Consider the following 13943-nt stretch of genomic DNA (forward strand, 5'->3'; position numbering starts at 1 on the left):
TGTATAGTGCCGATTCTTCAGTTGTAAGAGAATGTGATAGGCTCGTTTATAAAGTAGAAAAGAATTTTGATGGCAAAATAGAAGCCTAACGAACCCATATGCTTCAGAATCCAGCAGTATTCAGACTAAAGCATCCCTTTTCTCCCAAATACATACGAACAGGAAGGCCTTTTCAGTGCCACCAGAGCAGTGTCTCCTCACTTCTGGAAATGAATTTGTTGGTTTGATGTCAAAGCACAGGCAGGAGAAAGCCTTCAGAACCTATTCCGAAGCGTCCAAGAGTTCGACAGAAAAGTTAATAAACGGAAGCAATGGAATCTTCTCTCCCCCGGCAGTCACCACTCGATGGTTTTTCTAGAGCATCCGTGCGCATTATAGCCATAGTACCTGTTTTCTAGACCTGACCCTCACTTTGAACACAGTTCCCAGGCCCTCCAAGGCAATGAAACATCCTGAAACAAAGATGCCATTGTCGGCCCAACGCCATTGGACTCCTGTTTTAAGAAAACTCATCCAACAAAAGCCTTCAAAAAGGAACATTACGATCTAGTGTTTATGAGCGATTTTCCTGAGGTCAAAGATCAACTACCAAGTGGCCAGATTCGGTCTAGAACCCAAGTTTTTGGTTTCATAACCCATAATTCCCCACCCCCCTTATCGCTTATCCCTTCCCGTCCTTCGCCCATAGTGTATTAGACACATTAATTTAGCTCTGAGGCAAGGATTTTTTTTTTCATAATGGTCACACTTGGGCCAATATCCATTTTCTAGTTTCTTCGGTATTTTATGTGCCTCGTGATCTAGAAAGGCTAAAAGGTCTGGCTAGACCTTCCTGGCCCTGGCAACAGTGTCTGTTTGGAAATGTGTTATAAGGCATCAAAGCTTAATTTCATAAACCATCTGATAAGATATTTTACAGAAGAACCACACTTGCCAGAGAAGCGGCATGTGCAAGAGTCTGCTGTTGGGCAAGAGTATGCGAAATGAAGAGGGGATTGCAAGACAGGAGTCCTGGCATCACTTCCAAATGCTCTCTGGCCTCAAGCAAGTCTCCTTCCATGCCTGCTCTCCGCTTCCTCTCTATTCTCCAGAGAGATCCTCTCCGGGCAGTGGGAAAAGGGTCCACAAGGAAGCCTCTGCCTTCCAAAGGCAGCCAGTGCTAGAACTGAGTAAGGCAGTTCTTTGTCTTTGCAATTTCATTTCTTTCCCTTTATTTGCAAGGTTAGGGTAACCATCTTAGATAGGCCTTCGATTCTCCTGGAAGCTAGTGGGTTCTCATTCCTGTAAGCCTTGGAGCAGTGGTGTCAGGGGAAGAAGTAGGGAAAATGAGAGAGTGCGTTGTGCAAGCCCTTGATCTGTATCTCGTGGGTCCTTTGTAACTCCAAGATCCTATGACAAAATCCTAGGATGCAGATAAGTAGCGGCACTTGGGCAATGGGAGGGAAAAGTATGAAGCAACCAGGCGGATCCTTGATTTCCAGCCATAAATCCTCACACGGGGACATTATTTTTAAAAGACTCTAACGCATAAGGATTTGGCCTCCCTGTTGCTGCCATGTCCGATTTCCATCTGGAGATGGTAGAAACACAAGCTAAGGATGTGAATGAAATGTTGCTGGTTTCTGGGGCAGCCGGAGACATCACGAGAGAAGGGAAGAAGCAGAGCTTCCTGTTTTCCATGTTTGGGTCTCCCTGTCACTGAAGACAGATTAAAAATCTCTCTTTCTCTCTCTCTCTCTCTCTCTCTCTCTCTCTCTCTCTCTCTCTCTCTTTTATTTGCTTGAAACAAAATGCTTCAAGACAGCATGATATGCAGATCATTTCCCATGGGGCCAAGGGCTTCCGGACCCATCACAAGTCGTCGGGGCACAGGATTACTTCAGAATAAGCCTGGAGTCCCCATCTCTTCTCTGGGTTGCACACAGGTTGCAAAAAAAGGGTGTAGGCAATTCCTTGAGAGAGCCTGACCTCGGTCGCTGGCTGTGTTTACCCTTGAACAGCATAGGGCGTACCAACTTTGAACTAAAAAACACTCGCATGTGGGCCGATTGGGAACAATCTATTTTCTGAGGGCAAAGCCACTCTTCCAGGCCTTTCTCCAGAATCATCACAACCACTCTGTGAGGTAGACGCCATCGGCTCTTCTTGACAACAGCTGAAGAAGTGAGGCTGAGAAGCTCTTTCCCAAGGAGAGGCAGTCCTGGTGGTAGAACAGGCACTCGAACCCAGGTCTGTCTCATGAAGACCTTCCCACGGACCCAGCAAGAGTAGACAGTGGTCCTCACCTGTGCTGCACATTAGATCATGTGGGAAGCTTTTAAGACACGCCCAGGCCCGTTGTTCACCCAAGACCAATTAAAAAGCTCAAGGCTGGCGCTGTGGCCTGCTGATGTTTCAAAGCTCCCAGATTATCCCAACACTCAGCCGGGGACAAGAGCACTGCTCAAGGACCTTCAAGTCCCAGACTTGATAGACACTTACAAGAATCCCCAAAAAGAATGGAGAAGGAAGTCCGCTGCGAAGAGGGATTCCACCCTACGCGTGCCAAAATTGGCCACTAGGCGAAGGCTTGGTTGATGCTTTGAAGCATTTTCTGTCGCACAGGCGTGGCCCCAGTGCACTGTGGTGTGAAGGGTCCCGTGGAGTGTGCGAGAAGCACATCTCTGCCTCAGCTGTTGATATTGGGGAAATAAATCGGTGAAGATAGGAGGTCCCCTCTGCACAGCTTGGCCATCGGACTGCCTGTGGGGGAGGAATGACTTGGGGGGTGCTGAACCGCTTCAAAATCCAGGTGCCAGGGAGGGTGAACTTGAAGCAAGCCGGTGGGGTCATCTCTCCTGCAGATGCTTTCGCTGCCCTTGTTGCTCCTTGCATTGGGAAGGAGTCCAACACACCCTCCCATCTGCCTCTCCCAGCCTGAGCTGGGGCTTCTCCGAATGCCCCCTCTCCCAAGAACCTCGTGAGAGCAGAGAAACAAAGGCATTCAGATTCCCTATGCCCACCCCCACCCCGTCCTCCACTTACAGGGACAGAAAAACCTGCCTCCTAGGATAGCTATAGAATTGAAGACAGTAATGCAAGTAGTGTGCCAAGCCAGAGCCAGGCACGGGCAAAGCACCCCGTGAGTGGTGATGGAAGTGATGGTGACAAGGAGGAGGAATCCATGTATTGACCCGTTTTCCTCCCCTGTTTGGGTGCCCTGCCCCTCTAGCCAACCCTGGTGCCTCAATGCCATGTTCTTAGGAACACATGGAAAAGCACTGAGCCCAGGGCCCCTTGCACTACAGGAAGGGAAGGGTCCACTACCTACAGAGAGCATCTTGCAGCCCAGACTTTTCCTGATCATCCCGTTCATTCACAGCTCATCTTAGGACCAGCCAATTCGTGGCCAGGGGACAGAGGGTGCAGAGGACTCTGCCCTTCACAGCACACCTGGGCAGGACAGAGCATGACAAAGGGACGGGAGCCTGACCCTGAAGCTTGAGTGGCTTCAGATCCCGGTCCCGGCATTTACTAACTCTGTGACCTTGAAATATGACTTGGTCCCTCTGAGTTTGGTTCCACTGAGTTTAGTCCCCTCTCCTGTATAACAGGATACAATGCATACCTTGCACAGGGTTGTACTGAGCTAGCCCCACCAATCCCCCTGATATGTTATCCCTCCAAGGTGACGCATCGCCCCAACCCAGACAAAATAGTTACCTCTCCAGTGTCCCAAGATGAACAGAAGGCTGGCGTAGGCGGATTAGCTAAGCAAATATGCCTTTTACCAAAATCCCTAAAATTGAGTCCTGAGTCCCCTCCTTCCCCTTCAAGGCCCCTACCTCCCCACTTGTCCTTACTTCCACTCCAGTGCACATCCTGTCTCCAAATGTAAAGAACGATAGGACCCATCACCAGTTGTTTTCAGATCCCAGGGAGCATTGGATCAACCCATTCATTCAAAGGAGGATCCCATTATACCGTGCCCATCCATTGTGTCTTCATAATGACCAAAGAGACAAGGGGGTGAAATGAAATTTTCTAATTGAAAATCAATAGGACTTTTCAATCTTCATTTTAAAGTTCTGTTTTGAAAAGGCAGCAAATGTTACACTAAATCTACAACATACGTAGCCAATTCAGATGCCTCCCCTCCAGTGGCAACCTCTGTCATGGGTGACCTAAGAATTGTGGTGGCTCCCCAGTAATAAGTTGTCCTTGTCCTTATGGGGTTGGCCAGTGCTAGCAAGAGAGAGGAGAGGCTAAGGGTCAGTTCTACTCCAGCCCACTCACTATGAGACTTAATCCTCACCATTTTGTTCTTCGGGAAATGAAGAGCACTGCCCACAAACACCACGGAGGCAGAGTTTGAGGAATTTCATCCCTCAAAGGGACCACAAAATGACAAGCAACCCAAGCTCTTGTGCTTCTGTGAGAGGTAAAGGAGGGAGATTTGCAGACAGAAGAAAAGCAAAGCTGGAGGCATCTCAGGATATCCTTTAGGCCTAAGCCAGTTGGGATGGATTGGGTAGGGCAGCCATGTTGAACTTCATGAAGGAGGAATTTGCCCCAGTTCACCAGACTGGAAGATTTCAGACCTGAAGCCACGGTCTTGGGCATTCATCTAGCCAATGACTTAGCGGACAACTCAAATGCCTTTTCCCTTCATTTGTTAAAAACAAAGGGGAATTAATGCACTGCTGTTATTAGGATGGGCTGACTTAATTAGGCCTGGAGACCAACTCAGATGGGGTAAGATTTCTTGATGGAGTCGAAGCGGGATGTGAGGGAGAAAATGCAGATCACTCGAAATTGTGTGGCCTGAGCAACACAAAGCAAGCAGTTGCCCTGAAGTGAGATGACAGAACTGTGTGGACTGCCAGTTGGAGGGAACGGTCAGGAGCTCAGCTTTGATCCTGATACCTCGGAAACACTCATCGGAGGCACTGGGGGGCCAGAAGACAATGGATCATCTAGAAACTGCTGAAAAGATGTCAGCATCCTTTCAGATTGTTTTAGCAACTCTCTTTTAACCCCTACTCCCCTCTCTGACAGCTTCTGCAGCTTGGCTTGGAGAGCACGGGAAATGCACGTATGTACATGTGTGTGCTCAGTGCAATTTTATCACACGTGGCTATTTTGTTTCACTGGCTTTTTTTCTAATAGGTATTTATTAGCGTAAGACATCGTTTTGTGCTAAAGAAGTTATAACCTGGTTAAGAAGATCAAGGAAACACAAAAGCTAAAATATACATTAAGCAATGTTTTTGTTTTATTTAGATTTTTAAAAATTTTTTAAATGTTTTATTTATTTTTGAGAGAGAGAGAGAGAGAGAGAGAGAGAGACAGAGTGTGAGCAGGTGAGTGGCAGAGAGAGAGGGAGACACAGAATCCGAAGCAGGCTCGTGGCTCCGAGCTGTCAGCACAGAGCCCGATACGGGGCTTGAACCCACGAACTACGAGAACATGACCTGAGCCAAAGTTGGATGCTCAACCGACTGAGTCACCCCGGCACCCCTATGTAGCTTTCTGTATTGAATGTAATTTATATACAGTAAAGAATACAAAGTTTAAGTGTAGAGCTTGATTGTTATATATGTGTACACTGTTATAAGCATCACTTAGGTTAAGATGTAAAACATTTCCGTCACCCCAGAAGGTTCTCTCCTGCCCCTTCTCAGTCATTGCCCACAACCAGAGGTAACCACTAGTCTGACTTCTATAACCAAAGTTACAGTTTGCCTGTTGTTACACTTAATACAAATGGACTCATGTAGTATGTCCTCTTTTTTGTGTTTATTTTTATTTTCGAGAGAGAGAGCAAGCAGGGGAGGGGCAGAGAGAGGGGGACAAGGGATCCAGAGCGGGTTCTGACACTGACAGTAGAGAGCCCGATGCGGGGCTCAAACCCATGAACCATGAGATCATGACCCGAGCGGAAGTCAGACGCTTAACCGACTGAGCCCCCCGGGCGCCCTAGTATGTCCTCTTGTACCTGGTCTCTTTTGTTAACCAAACATCTGTGTGAGTTTCAGCTATGTTACTGCTCGTATTGGTACTTAATTTTTTTGTTGCTCTGTAGTATCCCATCATATAATATCCCACGATTTATTTGTCCATTTACCCACCGATGGACATTTGAGTTGTTTCCAGTTTGGGGCTACTAAGAATTAAAATGCTGTGAATATTATTATACATGTCTTTTGGTGGGTGTGTGCAACATTTCCTCTGGATATGGACCAGAAGTAGAGTTAATGGGGCATTGGGTAGACAAATATTTAGCTCTAGGAGATACAGCTAAACAATTTTCCAAAGTGGTCGAACCAATTTACGCTCCTATCGATGATGTTCGAGAGCTCCCGTTGCCTCACATGCTTGCCAACACGTGGTATTGTCAGTCTTTTTAATTTAAGTCATTCTGGTGGATGTGTACTGTTTCACTTCTTGTGGTTTTAATTTGCATTTCCCTGATGAGTAATGTGTCATCCCAGCACCTCGCAGGGCCTAGGGCAGATCGTAGGTACTGTGTTCGCTGAATTAAAGTTGAGTCGCCTCACTTCCTGAAATGTAACTATCCCCTACCTTAAGGCCCTTGGAAATAGGGACAGCGTGCCTACATCATCCTTCCAAGGGAACTAGAACTGGGCACGGTCCTAGAATTTTTCCCAGCTTCCCTGGACAGTAAGATCACTGAGGACTGCCCCTCTAAACAAAAAGGAGAGTGGCTCCCAAGTTCGTTCTATTGAGATGGTGGCACAACTAAGGTGAGAACTCAGGTCACCTGGCTCAATCTAAACCCGTGGCTGATCTCGGGCGAGCTGCACCTGATGCTTCCGAGAGGCCATCCGGGCCGGTACTGTTGCGTTTAGGACAGTAGCCTGTGGCCAGGTGGCAGATAAGTGGAAGACAGCTGCCTTTGCCTTGGGCCCTGGATTGAGCCGACAGCTTTTCATCCCCACCTAGATATTAATCACTTTGCAAACTGCATGCCTGTTGCCAGCTGCATTCCTTGACGGCCCATGTTTTAATAAGGCCTGAGCACTCCTGGCAAGCCGGAATACAATGTGTGGATTCACCAGACAGGATTACAGAAGGGGCTTTTCTTTGCTGCACTAGGCCTGGGAGTCTGTGTGCATTTCTGTCCCAACACAGCATCTCCAAGGAGGCTTTCACTTTCTAAGAAGGATGCGACCCACTGCGCTATTCAGAGTGGGTAAATGAGAAAATGGGTTAATAAAATACATGCTAGAGAAAAAGAAAATAAGATTAAGGGGCTGATGTTTGGGCTGAGAGTGCTTTTCTGGGCTCCAGGAAAAAAAAGAACAAGATGATTTTTTTTTTAGTATTATTTTTGGCCCAAAGGACGTCATGCCCAGAACACCACCGCTAATCCAATTTTCCCGCTCTAACAAGTATTTTATCAACATTTCTTTAAAAGTTCAATTCTCATCCTGACTAGTCACTAGTTATTGATATATTTATATAGCTATACTTTTTCAGTTCTTTTGACAGAACTACACACTGCTTCTTTGCCTTGACACAAGAAGAGTGGGGTGTGTTTGATCTCCCATAACCACAGACTGGGGAGAGGGTTCTCACTTTTAATGGTCCCAGAACCTGTGAGTTAATTAAGAGTCATTTGGACAGTATGGACATTGAAAGTCAGCAACCAGCACTGAACGTCGGGCCCTTCCCAGCCTGATGAGAGTTCACTTTGGTGAACAGTCAGTAATAATCTTTTCTCCTTAACCGGGGAAGGGGGGGCAGGGAAGGTACAGGGAAGCTAAGAGCTGAAGGTTTCGTCAGTTAAGACTCTTTCCCAAACTTTCAAGCTGAAAAGGTTTTTGAAGAGTTTCAAGCATGTTTTTGCAAGACATTAAAAAAGAAGAAAGGTTAAATATAAAAATTGAAGTTTGGCAGGCAGTATTCCCTGAACTCAATGCATTGCTTGTGGTATTTTGAAAAAAGAAAAGAATTTTGCTTTGAAAATGTCATACTCCAAAGAAGTTTTTGTAAGTTATTTCTAGGGGAGTTGACTCCTATTTAGTTGAATGGATGATTTGACTGTTCCTTTAAAGATAGTTCAAACTGTTCCAAACAGTTTCTCTTTTTTGAACAACAGAAGACCTACCCTACACAGTGTTCCAGTAAAACAGGGTAGGAGGGAAGCCATTTCCATTTCAATGGAGAAATAATTACAAAAATGTGAAGATGCTAAGGCTCACACCTGATAATCTTCTCAAAAGATATGGAAGCATATGCCGTTCGGCTGGCCCCAGAAAACCGCCCCAGATGTGAGCCCGGCAGTTGGGGGACTATTGGAACTTCAGGAACGCGGTGCCGCCCTGCCATCGACACGACTGTTCTAGAAGAAGATCTCCGCCTTTATTCTTCCACCTCAGATGGCCCCATTCCCTCCTCCCCTTCGGGAGGCGCTCCGAGAAGAGTGGATGGGCTGTCACGCATATGACTTGTTTCCCTTCGCATCAGGGACGGGATGGCATTGAGGGCTCTGGCAGTTCTAATCAGGAGCCCACCAGAGGTGGATGGCACCAAGAATCGCAAGGCACTCCGTCGGGAGGGAGCAGGCTTTTGATAGGGGAGAAAACATCTGTGTGTGAAGGGAGGTGATGGGGCAGAACATGATTATGACAGACAGCGAGAGGAGCTATGACCACGCTTTTAGCAACACTGCGATTATGCTGCGTGATGGCAATTACCTGTTCTTTTCCACACGGATCATGATGCTTAGAGTATTCTTGCCGAAAGAGACTCTGGAGATGGTCTAGGCCAAACCCCTCACGTCACAGAAGAAGCAACCAGGAGAGGGAGAATCTAAATGGCTTGGCCGAGGCCGGGTGGCCAGCCGGTGGTAACCATGAGCTGGTCACGTGGCCCTGACACAGGTGAGCACTGTACATGGGGCACCTGGCACACCCACGTTACGCGACTCTAGGGGGGCTTTGGTCTGAGCACGGTGCCCGGCACCCAGTAGGCGCTCAATGAACGTTAGTGGAAATAAGTAGGGAACAACCTCATCAGGTGAACCACACGTCCACTCCCACCAAGAGCAAAGGCCAAGGCACGTACACAAAACGAACGGGTTCCAGCCACGATCACTGTAAAGTGAACCCTATTTTCCCATGGCTTCTATCAGGAGACCTGAGTTACTGTCATTCGGGTGGTGCAGGGGAACCTCTGTGATTACTTCAGTCCATTAGAGCGTGCGTCAAGGCCATGGTTTTGATCCCCCCGTGGCTCTTTCCATTTTCTTTGTGCCAGCATTAAAGATCGTGCCCTAGTCGGTCATTTTATGTTTGTGATGGGCCACGGAGCCCAGACAAGATAGCTAGGGTGGACGGAGGCAGAGCCTTCGCAACTGCTAGATGAACAGAGACATTCAGTAAGGAGCGGAGTCCACCGGGGAATGAAGGTCTGGGTGGCATGTTGGATCCGTTTCGTCTCTGGGTGTGATGTCTCCCCAGCAATTTGAGAACGTGGTGGCATTTAGACTCTTCTAAGTTAAGAATGTCTCCTTCACTTTCATCGCCTCTTCGGTTGCCTCTAGGGCCAAAGACCCCCCACCTCTGAACTTCCTCCTCCTCTTCCTCTTCCTTAGGGCCAATGGCTGGCAATGTCTACTAGGCACAGGTCGCATTTGCAGGCTTTACCAGTAGGTGCCCCCCTTCAACACACGGGGGACTTTGAACTTGCACCTGAGGTCGGCCACTTCCATTCGGCGAAACTAATCAGCGTCCGATTTTTGACAATCCTGTAAGATTATGCTCTTGTAAAGCAAAGGTGACTGGAGTTCTCCTCGCCGCCCCCCTACCTCTGACCAACGGCAAGTCTGCCGGGGCCCATGACAGCAACCACAACCGCTTACTGGTGCCCATGATGTTACTGGCAGAGTGCTAGGACCCGAGGATACAAAGGAAGACACAATCGCTAAGAAATTTAGTGATTTCAGTGTTTGGGGCTACGTGAAATCCACTCATTCTCATCCGGTTTTGTGCACACTGAACAATTACTGGGTAAATAAGAGCGCACTGAACACCCGCTACAAGGTGCCAAAGACACTCACTGCCTCTGAAAATCACGGCAATTCTCCGAGACAGGGATCCCCCCTCCGCCCCATCTTACACGGTAGGACTCTGAGGCAGGGAGAGGTCGGGCAACATGCAGCACAGCGAGGTGTAGACTCAGGCCAAATGATAGATGGGCCATGGGGCCCTGACAAGATAGCCAGGGTGGATGGAGGCAGAGTCTACGCAACTGCCAGGTGAACAGAGACAACGCCAGCTTCCTGGGACGGCAGGTGTAACTCACCCTGGGTCTGCGGATCTTCAGTTCATTCTTTACTTCCGCAGAAGCGAAAAGCATTCTGGAGTGTTCTCCCCCCTCCACCTCCCCCACCTGCATGCGAACACACACAGACTCACACATGTGTGGACACACACACGCATACACACGTGTACCCCATGTCCTCTCCAGTGGGTGACTGGGCGCCCAAGGAAGGGGAGCCATGCATCCTTTGGGTGCTGACCTGGGGCCTTGTCTCTGCTTTGAGGGCAGAGACCGGTGGAAGCTTATTAAGAATGTCCCTGGCTTTGGGCCCTTCTGCTGCCTCCAGCAAAGCCACCTCTCCTAGTGCTTGTTTTGACACCTACTCTGATCACATGGGAAGCCTTCCTCTCTGAAAACAGCATGAAAAGACAGCCTTTTACTTGGTTCCTGAAGTCAGACTCTCTCTCAGGCCTTGCAGCCTCTTTTGGAGAAGCTTCTTAGTAAATACGAGTTTAGCCTCACTTGATAATAAACATCCATTTTCTCCTGCTGCAGAAATATTTGTCACATTAAAAAAAAAAAAAAAAAAAAAAAAAGGCAAGATGAGAAGGGGAAACACTGGCATACCCAAAAGCGAGATCTGGACAAGGGATGTTGAAGAATCAAGCCAACCCCTGACCCCAGTCCCCCAAAACATCCAGGGCCACTGTTCCGGACTCCCAGGGTCTCTGTGCCAGCCCAGAGATCTCTCCCCTCACCTTACAGCCCAGCCCCATCCAGCTGAATTTTATATCAGGAGCACGGACAAGACTTTCCCAAAACCAGCTATTAAAAATAGACTTCATAGCACACCTTCCTTTTGTGAGGAAAGAACACTGAAAGAAATGTTTCAAAAGTATTCTAGAATAACCCAAAGCACACTAGAGCTCTTTAAAACAAAAACAAAACAAAACCCAGGCCCTCCGTAAGCCCGGGACATCCACCACCCTCTACAGGGGCTGGAGTCCCCTGCTTTTCTGTGACTTCTCATTGGCTGGGCTGGCGTTACCTGCCCTTCTCGACTGTCAGGTCACCACCCAGGCCCCCTCCCCCGCATCCCCCCCCCCCCCCCCCCCCCCCCCCGGCCCTTTTCACACACCTTCATTCCCAGAAGCAGAACGGCCCAAGCCCTGTGGCTGCTTTTGAGTGACGTGCCCACATTTGTGACCCTTCTGGTTCCTTTAAATCCAAGAAATGGAAGAGTGACCTAAAAGAAATGAGGGCTGAGGCTTTAAAGGATTACTCTCTCAGAGAAAAAGTTCAGTCCCTGGGAGAGAAGAGCCATAGGCCTTTGGAGAAAGTATGAGAAACATTTTGATCTTTGCACGTAAACGACTCTGCTTTTCAAAACCTCTGCTTTTTTTTTTTTTTTTTTTTCCCAGAGTGCTAGCTGAAGTGTGTGTCTAAATAAGATAGAAGAAATAAAAACCCAAGGCAGAGGTATTTTGAAACAAAACCCAAGACAGGCTCATTTCAAATCTCATCAGAAGCATGTGCACTGGGGGGCTCAGAGCGGTTTGCCCCACTTCTTTCTGGCTCTGGCAGGAGGGCCTGACCAAGTCATTCCCAGGAACAGGAGAGTGTGAGGCCATTGCTTCCTGTCTGAACAGACTTGGGGAGCCACCAGCTGCCTCCCTTAAACCATGAGGCGCAGGCCCCGGAACCCAGGCCCAGGGGTCCAGCTCTGGCCCTGAGTTTAGAAAGCCCCGGCATCTCGCAGGCAAAGGGCAGGCCTGTTTGTCTGACCCACCTCGTCCCTGCCCAGGGCTTCCTCCGTCTGGGCCTCCCACCCCCCCACCCCCCTCCCCGAGCTCTATGACACATTTACAGGGGGAGAGGTTGGCTCTGTGGTTGAAAACACTGTCAGGGCCCGGCAGATGGAGAAGGGAGCTTTCCAGATGTTGCGCACAATAAAGCGAGTTTTTATTTTATTATTTCTTTTTTTAATGAGGAGAGGGGGAGTTGTAACAAGGGCAAAATGTGAGCCTTCAAATCCTCGGTCGGAGGTGCCTGTGTGTGTGTGTGTGTGTGTGTGTGTGTGTGTGTCACGGGCAGAAAAAGAGGTGTGCGCTGCACGGTGGAGGGGCAGACGCTGGCAATGTCCCGTTTAAACCCGGGGCAGGGCTGCTTCTGGTCACAGGAGACAGCCCCTTGCTCATGCACTTTCCCTATGTGTTTTCATCTTTTCTGTGTAGACAAGCGTTCCAAATGGGATTCAGTGGAATGGAGAAATAAAACACATTTCCAACGTTAGTTAGCAACCCCCCCCTCCCCATTTCTCTCTCTCTCTCTCTCTTTAAACAGGGAGACAGGCAGCATAATGATCCTGAAAGAGCTCCTGCCTCCAGGACTCCAGGAGCCCAGAAAGACTTTTGCAAAAAAAAAAAAAAAGGAGTTGTGATGTTTTTCCTCCCGATGCTGAGGATCTGTGTGAGACCAACTTTCCTCCTCGGTGCGAGAAGCCAGGATGAAAGTCCCCTCTCCGAGGGCCCCTTTGGGGGACAGATCTTTTTAACAAGCCATTTCCTGGCACATGAATAGTTTGGTCCCCTTCCCCCTTGAACGGTGTTGTGCACCATGTCAGACATCAAAGCCCTAATTAAACCCATTCTTTAATTGTGTCTTTTTGCTTCATTACTTTCTCTCCTCCTTTTGATGAGGGCTGCACCTCTCTGAGAGCCCCCCAAATGATCCCTTCCTCTTTATTTTCCAGGGAATCTGCAGATTGCTCACTGGGTTGTTGTCTTGGGGTTTCCCTGCCTCTTTTTTTTCTTCTCCAAGCTGGGGGGGCGTTGGTCCTGCGCCCGCCCCATCCCTCCCCCCCTCCCAGGCAGGCCAGTGGTTAAAGGGATATTCACACCTTTTCCCTCCCGGCTCTTCTATTCTTAGGAAGTTTCCATTGATTATTGTCCTGAGATTCCTTGGTCCAGTCGTAGATAAAAGGGTAATGACTTCAAAGGGAAGAGTTAAGAGTTTAACCCCAAGCTAAGAGAGTGGACAACTAGATAATTGAGGGTAATAACCCATCACAGACTCGCTTTCAAAGGATCCCCGGGCGAGCTCTCAGGTGGCTTTAATTTTATTAACATTTGTAGCCTCTGACTTGAGAAGACAGTCTGGAGTCCTTACCAGCTTCAAAGCTCCAGGTAACCCTCCGTCCGGCTGGGGAACCTGACATCAATTTGGGCCTGAGCGCTCCGCTCCCGGGATGGCAGTGACTGCTGCTAACCCCGAACCTTTCTGCCAAACCACAGACCCCAGAAACTGGCGGGGGAGGGAGGGGTGCGAGAAGATCAAAGGTCCCACTTGGCCCCCACCTCTTCATGGTGGCACTTGAGAATTCAAATCAAATGAAGACACATAAAAAGCACAAGGTCTGGGGGGGGGGGGGGTGGGACTGAAACCGGGGTAGGCTTTACTGAGGTGGGGGTTTGGGGGGCAGTGGCCTTGGAGCCCAAATCCAGTCTGCACTGGTCTGGGGGGGGGGGGTGGGCAGTGGGTGGGAGGAGGGTTTGAACCCTCAGGGGCCTCTGGGGGTGGCATGGGGCCCCCTGTGGGCCCCCTTCCTCAACCCCGCCTCCCAGCTGAGCTCCTGGCATTCTTGGAGAGAATCTGGCCTGGCAAACCAGGCCAAC

The sequence above is a fragment of the Panthera tigris genome, chromosome E1 (genome assembly GCF_018350195.1).
Source record: "Panthera tigris isolate Pti1 chromosome E1, P.tigris_Pti1_mat1.1, whole genome shotgun sequence".
NCBI lineage: Eukaryota > Metazoa > Chordata > Mammalia > Carnivora > Felidae > Panthera > Panthera tigris.